The 12,072-nt window shown below is 37.2% G+C and overlaps 1 protein-coding gene across 7 annotated transcripts in view; it reads left to right on the top strand.

Annotated features, from left to right (window-relative positions):
• Nucleotides 1–12,072, top strand: part of AHI1 (Abelson helper integration site 1) — a 232,790-nt gene that overhangs the window by 146,336 nt on the left and 74,382 nt on the right. The gene's annotated exons all lie outside the window — the stretch shown is intronic.

The raw sequence follows: 12,072 nt of genomic DNA, 5'->3' as shown, positions 1-12,072 counted from the left end.
CTGTGGAATGTTACTCTAAGGCCATGTAAATATCTTGTTCCCAACCTTCCTTTGTTCCTTATGCATTCCTTACTTAGCGGGCTTAGCCTACCTAGTGGTTTCAGTGTCCATTGATGATCCTGGCCTGAATTAATTATTATAGTGGGCGGAGGATACAAAATGGTGTTTTCTAGTGCTGTCACCACCTTTCCATTTATTGGCTGGTGTTCTTCAGTCGAGTGCTTTTCCCCCCCATTCCTGTCTTTCTATATGAGTACTATAGGTTTTTCATTCAATTTGTTGTACTACTATTCTAACATTTTTTGTGTGTGGCTCAAATTGTCCCCTAATTTGGCAAAGGAGAACCCATTCATTCCTGCTCTTATGTCCTTTGATATGAATCAGCCGTTGAGCACTTGTGTGCTTATGATGTCCTAGGTTCATCTTCTCCTATCCCTGCCCCAGAGCTGCAATCAGTCATTTCTCCAAGGAACTCTGGTATTGTTAATAGATAATGCAATTAGAAACTAAAATCTGGGACTAAGTACACTCACTGCTATTGGGGCATCATTGCTTCTAAATCCTTTCAGTAAACACAACTCGAAAATAAATTTTTACAAAATCAACAAGTTTATATTGATATTCCCAGTTATCTTTATTGTATATTTGTATGCTTTTGTTCGACATAATAGATACATTATTTTTGACATTATTGACATCAACAATAAAGGCTGCAAATATTTTTCCCACTTTGTCATTTGGCTTTTGACCTTGCAGTACAAATGTTGCAAAGTATGGATTCAATGTATTTTTCAAGCTGCCTGTCCACCTGTCCCCAACAAATTGTCCCAACACCATGTATTTGAAAATATCTCTTCTTCATATGCCATATGAACTTGCATCTTTTTTTAAACATTTTAATCTATTCTGCTGGTCTGCATGGCTACTCATCTGTTAATACTGTATTATTTTAGTTACAGAGGCTTTTAATGATATATACTAATATTGACTAGTGTTTATTTCCAATGGTTGCTTTTTTTGCCCCTCAGGATTTTTTAAGGTATTCTTGGATGTTCTTCTATATGATTTTTAGAATCAACTTGTCTAGTGCTGGGAAAAAACTTTTTAAAAATTAAAATCATATTAAATTCAAATATTTTCTTGGGAAGAGCTAACATTTATGATGCTACATTGTCTTGGTACACAGCATAGGATGTTCCATTTGTTCCAGACTATAGATACTCCTCAACTTTCAATAGACTTATATCCCAGTAAACCCATAATATGTCAGAAAAGCATCCGGACCTACCAAACATCATACTTTAGCCTAGCCTGCGTTAAACATGCTCAGAACACTTACATTAGCCTACAGTTAGGCCACATCATCTAAGACAAAGCCTATTTTTATAATAAAGTGTCGAACATCTCATGTAATTTATTGAATATTCCACTGAATGTGAAAACAGAGTAGTTGAAGTAGTTGTATGGGTACTCAAAGTATGCTTTCCTCTGAGAGCATGTTACTTTCAAACTGTGGTAAAGTTGAAAACTTGTTAAATCAGACCATCGTAAGTCAAGGAACACCTGTACTTTTGTGTTTTTCAGAAGTATTTTAAGGTGTTCATACTGTTTTACACATTTTTTGTTGTACTTATTCATATATTTTATCATTTACATTGCCCTTATAAGTGAAATATTGTTTCATTATATCTTCAACTTTGTTTGAATATGTAAGAGAAATTGATTTTTGTATATTAAATTTATATTATTCTAACTTTCTGATTTATTTTATTAGCTCTGGTACTGATTGTGTCAATTTTAGCATTGATTCTTTTGGACTTTCTAGATATAAAATTACCTTATCTTCAAAACGTAGTTTATCTTCTTTTCTAATTCTTAAGAAAGGCTTGCAGTCTCAGTACAGATAACTTACATTAAACTAGAAGAAAATATCTCTGCCTTCTATAACTGTATTCTACTAGAATATAATAAATTTCATGTTTTCATAGACACAGATAAAGCATAATTCTATCTCTGTTCTATACAGAAAAGATCCATGGGGACTGCCAAAACTGACATAGGATGCATAGGTATCATATTGCCCAAAACAAAACTCATAAGACGTCATGAAAGGGAGGTTAGAGCTCTTCCTGTTCCCAGAACAGTGCCTTGTACTTAGCTAGTAGCTTGTAACCATTTAGTAATGATACATAAGATTGCGGGATATATGTTCTGAAATCTTTAAAACTTGGCACATATTCCTGCCTGTTTTTGTTTTGCAGCATATCTGTTTGTCTTTGTTCTTCTTTCTTTGACCGAAGCCCTGAATTAAAGGTTGGTAGGGTTTAGGAAAACGAAAAAAAGTATGCTTCAGCTGTTCAAATTAGGTACAATGGAGTAAAATGTCATGATCTGATTTTCTACAAAATAAAATACTAAAAATATCTCCCAAGAAACATAAAATTTCTTTTATTATCTTCTCTAGATTATGTTACTATGTGGGAAATTAGGGAAATGTTTAAGTATAGGCATGCATCGCTTAACAGTGGGGAAACATTCTAAGAAATGAATAGTTGATTTTGTCATTATGCAAACATCATAGAGTGTACTTACACAAACCTAAATGGTATAGCCTACTACACCTAAGCTGTATGGTATGGCCAACTGTTCCTAGGCTATAAACCTGTACAGCATATGGCCATACCTAATGCTGTAGGCAGTTGTAACACAATGGTAAATAACTGTGTATCTAAACATAGAAAAGGTGCAGCAAAATTCAATATTATAATCTTACAGGACCCCCCCATCCGCATTGTACATGCGATCTGTCATTGACTAAAACATCATTACTCAGCATATGACTGTAATACATTTCAGTTTTGCACTAAGTTTAGGAATATTACCAATGGGTAAATTAACATTTTTAAAACAGTCCTAGTACATTAACTCAGGCATTCTGATGACTACTACACTTAACACTGCCTTGTAGCATATGAATCTGGTGAATGTGGCATAGGAAGATAGATTCATTCATTTAAGATTTGAGTCAACTCTTGAATACCGTCTATATTTTAAGCATTTGGGTTGGGCACTGTAGATATGAAGATGAATAAAATCAGGTCCCAACCACAGGGGCTAAGCAAATACATAAATGGGTCTGGAGAGTTTGTGGCTTAGAGGTGTGGGTTTTAGTCTAGGTACTGCTGCTTTTATTTATATGACCTTAGGAATGTTACCTGCCTTCTAATTTACCTTCTGAAAGCCATTGTTTCCTTCTTTTAAAATGGGGTTATCTTGTTGTTTAGTAATTAACCTACACTTCTTTTGTGTGTATGTGTGTGTGTGACAGTCTCACCCTGTCACCTGGGCTGGAGTGCAGTGGTGCAACCATGGCTCACTGCAGCCTTGACCTCCCAGGCTCAACTCAAGCCATCCTCCCAAGTAACTGGAACTACACATGCACACTCACATCCAGCTAATTTTTTTTTTCCCTTGGTAGAGACAGGTTCTAGCTATGTTGCCAGGGCTAATCTCGAACTCTTAGGTACTCCTGCCTGAGCCTCCCAAAGTGCTGGAAATACAGGCATGAGCCACTCAGTGCACCTGGCAAGAAGTCTTAATAGTTGTTTTTTGTTTGTTTTGTTTTAATTTAAAAGACTCTAATTATTCCATTGTCATCAGTGTCACTACCAGTTCTAGTTTATTTCAGTTTCTTCGGTTACTGTTTAAGAAAGTTATTTTCTTTGCCTCTTCATGGTCTGTTGCCCCAGGTATACTGATGGAAGTCTAAGTTGTGGCAAAAACAAACCTGCCCATGATACCACTCTGCTGGGGCACAGGGGTAACCTTCTCTTCTCAAGTCTCATTAGTTGCAAGTTACAGCCACTTCCCAGTGACTGGGACTGAATACCAATTCGTCCAGAAGCCAGTTCTAGGAATATAGACACTTTTTAGGGTTATTATTATTTAATAACCTTTTTAGGGTTATTAAATTACTAAATTTTAGGTTTGTAGTACATTAAGGGCCTGGCGGATCCTCTGAACCTTGACATACTGGCATGGTTCATAGGATCTTCCAGGCCCTTAATGTACTACAAACATTAAGCTAACCAATATTGCCCATTTCCAAGGGGATTTATAGCTTCTGTTGGCTGAAAGCCCTCAATGAACTCTGAAAACTTAATTTTCTACTTACACCTTTGGAAAAAGCCTGCTTACCCTGCACAGATCCTTGCTCAACACTGAGTAGGACAAAGTCCTCCCATCCTGACCCTTTGCCTTGACATACTGGCATGGAGATTCCAGGAAAACTTCATTCTGATATACACTCCAGGTTTTGCCCGCCTTCTTGTCTTAGTCTTTGTAGATCTCTAGAAAGAAACTAAACTAAACTAAACTAAATGGTAAAATCTTCCTAGTAGAAAGGATGTTCACCTAGAAGATTAATTGCAAAGATTATCACAAAGATAAAAGCTGTGAAGGTAAAGATCAGCTGTAAAATTAAACAATAGGATAAAATTTCCCTGAGCAGAAGATAAGACCCTGCAGGTCAAAGGGTTTATCAAGTCCCAGAAAAGGATTAATAATAACAAAGGCGCTCAGTCATACTCTGGTGAAATTCCTGATTTCCTATTTAAAGGAAAAATATCTCAAGCTTCTGTATAGAAGGAACAGGTTATTTACATAGGAAAGAAAATCAGTGAGCACTTATGACATATCTAAAACCCTAGAAGCTGGCTGGTAGTGGAATAACATACAACCACGATAAAGGGTTTCCTATCCAAAGAAAGGCATATTTGGATATACAAGGATGTAGAAAGTACTCTAACCAAATGACAACTGAATGAAACAGAAATCTGAAGGGAAAACATTAGATTTTTCTGTTAGGCATAGAGGAAAAGATTAGGTTTTTTCTTACACTAAATCGTTTTGTTTCATAAATTCAAACTTAGCACTTCTACAAATTCCCATGCATTTTTATCTCTTCAAACTTAACTCTATAAAAAGAACAGAGAAGTAGAAGCCTTCTAAAAGTTTAATCTTGATGTGGAACAAGGAGATAATGGTAAGTATAGTATCTTGGTTGGAGAGAGATTTAGATGTAAATTTACTTGGATAAATAATAAATGTATTCATTACTGTTATAATCCAGAAGGTAACTAATGGAAGATTTTAAGTGTTGGCAAAATTGAAAATAAATTTAAGACCAACAGGCAAAGAAAAAAAGGAGTAAATGGATCAAAAACAAGAAAATTTTAAAAAGCAGCAGTATAACTAAATGGAAGTGGAGTTTTGCTTCTAATCAATATGTACATTGTAACGATCATCTTTCTTACCATACTATTGACAAGACCTCACATAAACTAAAAAGCTATCAAAGAGATGCGGTCACAGAGAATTCTAAATAAAATAAATTGCAAAGAGAAATTAACCCTACTGCATAAAGGAGTAAAGACAAGCAGTCACTTTGATACAGGGGAACATTTATTGAGATAGAAACCAGGCAAGCGAGGAGCAAGCCATCTATAGGCAGAGTTACTGCTGAGACAAGGAGAGATTAGCTGAACTTCGAAGGATTATGTGGACTGGCATGATAGATTGGAATCTGAAAGATCCCAAATGTCAGTCAGTCCTCTCCACCTATCAGTTCTCCCCAAGAGGACTTTTGCAGCTTAAGCACTGACAGGAAACTGGGAGTAAGGCAGAGAGAGCTCCCATAATCTCAGAAGTTTAATTCCCAGAGTCTCCTTCAAAGGAATAACTCATCTCATTTTGGGGATAGTTATAATAATTAAGGTGTATTGAAATTAACTAAAGCAACAGCCCAGTCCCAACCCAAGCCAACTCCTGATTTGAAAGGAGATCTACCCCTCACCCTAGCTTTCTGAAAAAGGACATGGTGAGCCTTTTCTGAGGAAAGATTTTCTGTTTCAGTCTACTGATTATATGTCTAGAAGTTCTAACCTATAATCAAATTCTGAGGCATGTAAATTAGCAGAATTAGGTGACCCATAATCAAGAAAAAGAACAATGAATAAAAGGAATCCCACAGATAATCAAAATGTTGGAATTAGCAGGCAAGCATTTTAAAATATCTGTTACATATATGTTAATAACTTTTGAGGAACCATGAGCAAAAGGAGTGCAAAGATGGAGAATTTCATGGAAGTCAGAATTTCCATTTAAAAGAAATGTAAATCCTAAAAAATAAATGAATGGATAGTCTAGACCTGGAGAGTATCATAGATAAAACAAAAATTCATTAGATGGGCCTAACAGCAGATAGGACACATTAAAAGAAAGGACTACTGAAATGGAGGTCAAAACAATAAAAATTATACAGATTATCCAAATTGAAACAAAGGTGAAGAGGAGGCATGGGAAGAAGAAAGAGTCAGATCTCTGTGACCCTGTGAAACAGATCAAACATGCAATTGGAATTATAGAAGGAAAATAGAAAAAATGGGTGAAGAAATATTTGAAGAAATAATAGGCTGCTAGTTTTGTTTTATTAGAGGAAACCTACAGACATGAAAAACTTAGTAAGGGAAGTAGTCTTCAGCATTACAAGCTTGTTTCCAGCATTTAGCCTTAAAACTGTATTGATGCTGTCTCAAGATGGCAGATAGGAGACAGGACTAACTTGCAGCTCCCACCTGGACAGACAGAGCAGTGCATGGAGAATCACATTGTGAACTTTTGCTCCAAGAACTACTGCAGGAACATACCAGAGAAGCCAAGAGAATCCACAGACCTGTTAGAGGAAGTGCCTTGCTGCTATAGGTTCCATGAGATAGCTGCAAAACTGAGTACCTAAAGTGTGGGGGAGGGAATGTTCGTCCCTGAGCACACATCCTCACTGGGGAACCTGAAGGATTTGACCTTACCTGCAGCTGAGACGGATTTAGAGAGCCGAGTGAAATATAGGGGTAGGTAAGCAGTGGGAAGAGCCCTGTGGACACTCTTGGTCCTCACAGAAGCCATTCCTGCACTTCTGACTTTGTCTCGCGGAGTTCTTAGGGAGGCCTGCCAGTGGAATTGCAGAAAGACCACAGGAGAAGGAAACTTCTAGCTGAAGGTTGTAACAATTTCAACTGAAGGCAAAGTTTCCTGGACAGAATCCAAGGAAAGAAGCAAATGAGGAGTGCAGATTTGGGAATCCACAGCAGGTAGGAAGGTGCAAAACCTGAAAGCCCTGCTTGCTTTCTCAGAGGGGAGGCTTGTAGCCTGGGGCAAGTCCTCAGCCCTGCTCACTGGCTGCCTGGAAATATACTCATTACTATGGGGAGTAGAGTGGGAATGAGACAGGCCTTTTGGGTTGCCTGGGAGCTGGATGAGGCCTGTCTTTTCCCGACTTCCCTGGTGACCTATATGACACAGCAGAGGCAGCCATAATCCTCCTGGGAAAGTAACTCCATCAGCCTGAGAACCACACCCTTGTCCCTCACAGTGGCTGCAGCAAGCTCTGCCACCCCCCTCCCATGGTCTTTCTCTACCTGCCCTGGTAGCTGAAGACAAAGGAGATAGTCTCTTGGGAGCTCTGTGGCCCAGCCTACACCTAAGAAACCTGAATACTTATCCAGGTGATTCTGGGGCAAGCTTGTATCCTCCCTGTTCTACCACAGCTGATGTTCTCTTGAAAGCCACCTTCCAGCTGGAGGCCAACCAACACAAAAGCAGTGCAGTAAACAAAAGTACAACCAAGACCATCACAGAATCCGCTTCACTCCCATGCTACCTCCACCAGAGCAGGTACTGGTGTCCATGGCTGAGAGACCTGAAGACATCACATCACCAGATTCTGCAGACACTCCCCAGTACCAACACAGAGCCTGATAGCTCTGCTGGGTGGCTGGACCCAGAAGAGAAATAACAATCACAGCAGTTCAGCTCTCAGGAAGCCCCATCCTTAGGGAAATGGAGAGAGCACCACATCAGAGGTACCACGTGGGACAAAAGAATCTGAAGAGTAGCCCTTGGGCCCCAGATCTTCCCTCTGATATAATCTACCCAAATGAGATGGAGCCAGAAAAACAAGTCTGGTAATATGACAAAACAAAGTTATTTAACACCCCCAAAAGATCACACTAGCTCACCAGCAATGGATCCAAACCAAGAAGTCTCTGAATTACCAGAAAAAAAATTCCGAAGATCAATTATTGAGCTACTCAAGGAGACACCAGAGAAAGGTGAATACCAACTTAAACAAATTTTTTAAATGATACAGGATATACATGGAAAAATCTCCAGAGAAATAGATAGCATAAATAAAAATCACAACTTCTGGAAATGAAGGACACACTTAGGAAAATGCAAAATATATCAGAAAGTCTTAGCAATAGAACTAAACAAGTGGAAGAAAGGACATAAGAGCTTAAAGACAAGCTTGCTAATCCAATCTGACAAAGACAAAGAAAAAATTTTTTTTAATTTATTATACTTTAAGTTCTGGGATACATGTGCAGATGTGCAGGTTTGTTACATAGGTATACACGTGCCATGGTGGTTTAGTGCATCCGTCACCCCATCATCTACATTAGGTATTTCTCCTAATGCTATCCCTCCCCTAGCCCCCCACCCCCTGACAGGCCCCAGTATGTGATGTTCCCCGCCCTGTGTCCATGTGTTCTCATTGTTCAACACCCACTTGTAAGTGAGAACATGTGATGTTTGGTTTTCTGTTCTTGTGTCAGTTTGCTGAGAATGATGGTTTCCAACTTTATCCATGTCCCTGCAAAGGACGTGAACTCGTCCTTTTTTATGGCTGCATAGTATTCCATGGTATATATGTGCCACATTTTCATTATCCAGTCTATCATGAATGGGGATTTGGATTGGTTCCAAGCCTTTGCTATTGTGAACAATGCCCCAGTAAACATACATGTGCATGTGTCTTTATAATAGAATAATTTATAATCCTTTGGGTATACACCCAGTAATGGGAATCCTGGGTCAAGTGGTATTTCTATTTCTATTTCCTTGATGAATCGCCACACTGTCTTCCACAATGGTTGAACTGATTTACATTTTCTCTAACAGTGTTAAAGCATTCCTATTTCTCCACATCCTCTTTGGTATCTGTTGTCTCCTGATTTTTCAATGATTGCCATTCTAACTGGCATGGGATGGTATCTTAATGTGATTTTGATTTGCATTTCTCTAATAACCAGTGCTGATGAGCTTTTTTAAATATATTTGTTAGCTGCATAAATGTCTTCTTTTGAGAAGTGTCTGTTCATATCCTTCATCCACTTTTTTCATTTTTATTTGTTGATAGGTCGATTTACTCTACCTGTGTTCTATATTCCTATGCTCATTAGGATATATGCAGATTTTAAAATATTTCATAATGACATCAACATTTTAACTATAGTCCTACACAATTATATTGAATGAATATAACATTTATAATTTAGATTATAAACAATAGTATTTTCATTTATTTCATATTTCCCAGAAAGTAAGTATATTATTAGTCAGCGTTCTCCAGAGAAACAGAACCAGTAGGAAGTCCATAGAGAGAGAAAGGTTTTACGGAATTGTCTCACAACATTGTAGGGGCTGCCAAGACCAAAATCTGCAGGGTAGAACAGCAGGCAGGAGACGTAGGAAAGAGTTGCGATTCCAGTCTGAAGGCAGCCTGTTGGCAGAATCCCCTCGCTCTCAGGTGAGTTGTCATTTTCATAAGTCTTGTCATCCTTCATCTGATTGGATGAGGCCCACTTACATTATGGAAGGCAATGTGCTTTACTGAAACCTTGTTGATTTAAATGGTAACTCCATCCAAAACCTTCAAAGAAATATCTAGAATAATGTTTGATCAAGCATCTGGGTACCATAGCATAGCTAAGTAGACATATAATACCATTATAGCAAGCTACTTATTATGAGTTTCAATTATTGTTATACCTTAATAAAAGTGAAACGAGATACAAATACAAATTTTTTCAATTAAAATTTACTTAAAATAGGAAAATACTTTGATACATTTTTTCTAGTTTATTTCTTTCTATATGTTACATACTGCAGCCTTGCACAAACATGCATGATTGTATGTCCAAATGATATTATTTTTATATGTAATCTAAATTCTTATTTATTTATATAACTGATTCTCTTTTTAAAAAATATTTTTTAATTGTACTTTAGATTCTGGGGTACATGTGCAGATCATGCGGGATTGTTGCATAGGTACATACATGGCAATGTGGTTTGCTGCCTCCATCTGCCCGTCACCTATATCTGGCATTTCTCCACATGTTATCCTTCCCCAACCTCTCTACCCCCACCCCGAGTCCCCCTCAACAGACCCCAGTGTGTGTTTCTCCCCTCCCTGTGTCCATGTGTTCTCATTGTTCAACACCCACGTATGAGTGAGAACATACAGTATTTGATTTTCTGTTCTTGTGTCAGTTTGCTGAGAATGATGGTTTCCAGCTTCATCCATGTCTCTACAAAGGACATGAACTTATCTTTTTTTATGGCTGCATAGTATGCCATGGTGTTTATGTACCACATTTTCCTTGTCCGGTCTATCATCAGTGGGCATTTGGGTTGGTTCAAGGTCTTTGCTATTGTAAACAGTGCTGCAGTGAACATATGTGTGCATGTGTCTTTATAGTAGAACTATTTATAATCCTTTGGATATATACCCAGTTATGGGATTGCTGTGTCAAATGGAATTTCTATTTCTAGGTCCTTGAGTAATCGCCACACTTCTTCCACAATGGTTGAACTAATTTACACTCCCACCAACAATGTGAAAGTGTTCCTATTTCTCCACATCCTCTCCAGCATCTGTTGTCTCCAGATTTTTTAATGATTGCAGTTCTAACTGGCGTGAGATGGTATCTTGATGTGGTTTTGATTTGCATTTCTCTAATGACCAGTTATGATGAGCATTTTTTTATGTTTGTTGGCCTCATATATGTCTTCTTTTGAAAAGTATCTGTTCATGTCCTTCACTCACTTTTGAATGGGTTTCTTTGTTTTTCTTTTTGTAAATCTGTTTTAGTTCTTTGTAGATTCTGGATATTAGACCTTTGACAGTTGGGTAGATTGCAAAAATTTTTTCCCACTCTGTTGGCTGCCCATTCACTCTAATGACTGTTTCTTTTATGTAATCTAAATTTAAAACTAAGATTATAACTTTAGATAATCCACTTTTTGAATTTCTAATTTTCAACCCGTTCTTATCCTAAAATTGAAACTCTAAAATCTGTAGGTTTTTTTTTTTTCTTATGATTGTATAAACCGTGGATATAGATTTTTGCCTGTTTTTTTTTTTGTTTTGGTTTTCATTATTTTAAAGTTCCTTTTCTCCAATTAAAATTACTTTCTATTTAGATAAGAATTTAAAAATCAGTAATCAGCCTAGGTCAATTTTAGAGCAGTCAGATTACAATAGTGAGAAGACACTTGTAAGATGTTGCTAATTCCTAAACTCTGGCATGACCACTCTCATTTTAAAGCCAGTGTGCCAATCCTGTTCTCAGTGGTTGCAGCTAAGATTGTGAGACTGCGGGGGCTGACAAAGTTGAGATTTCACAATTTATTCTCTGTATATTTCTGTATTGTTAAAATCTTACAATAGGAGTCTATATTATTTGAGTATTTGTCTGCATGTTTTACCCTCTGAAAAAAAAAAATTAACCCAAAATCAGTGTTACTCTATGAATAGGAGTGTCTTTCCATCAGAATTACCTGAAAGATTTTATTACACTTAAGATGAAACTGTTCATTTGCTCTGTGGTAGTTCTTCAAAAAAAAGATATCCATGTTTTACTAGACTCTTGTAGTTAGAAACTGTAATATATTCATCTTTTTATCACTAAATACCAAGAATAACTACTCAATAATATTAGTTAATTGAATGAAGGTAGTATAGTGCTTCATACTTCACTGGCTAACGATAAATGTTAAAAAAATTAATGAAAGAAAAACTACGTTACTTTAATCATGTTTCATGATTCATTTTGAAAATACCCTTGCAAAGTGATAGAAAGTGATTGTTTGTGTTGATCTCACCTAATTCCTTACCATACTTTAAGAAAAATGAGTCATTGGCTTGTAGAAGAGGAACTAACATTTAAA

This window comes from Cebus imitator, unplaced genomic scaffold (genome assembly GCF_001604975.1).
Source record: "Cebus imitator isolate Cc_AM_T3 unplaced genomic scaffold, Cebus_imitator-1.0 Scaffold659, whole genome shotgun sequence".
Classification (NCBI taxonomy): Eukaryota; Metazoa; Chordata; class Mammalia; order Primates; family Cebidae; genus Cebus; species Cebus imitator.
This window is presented reverse-complemented; position numbering and strand designations above follow the sequence as displayed.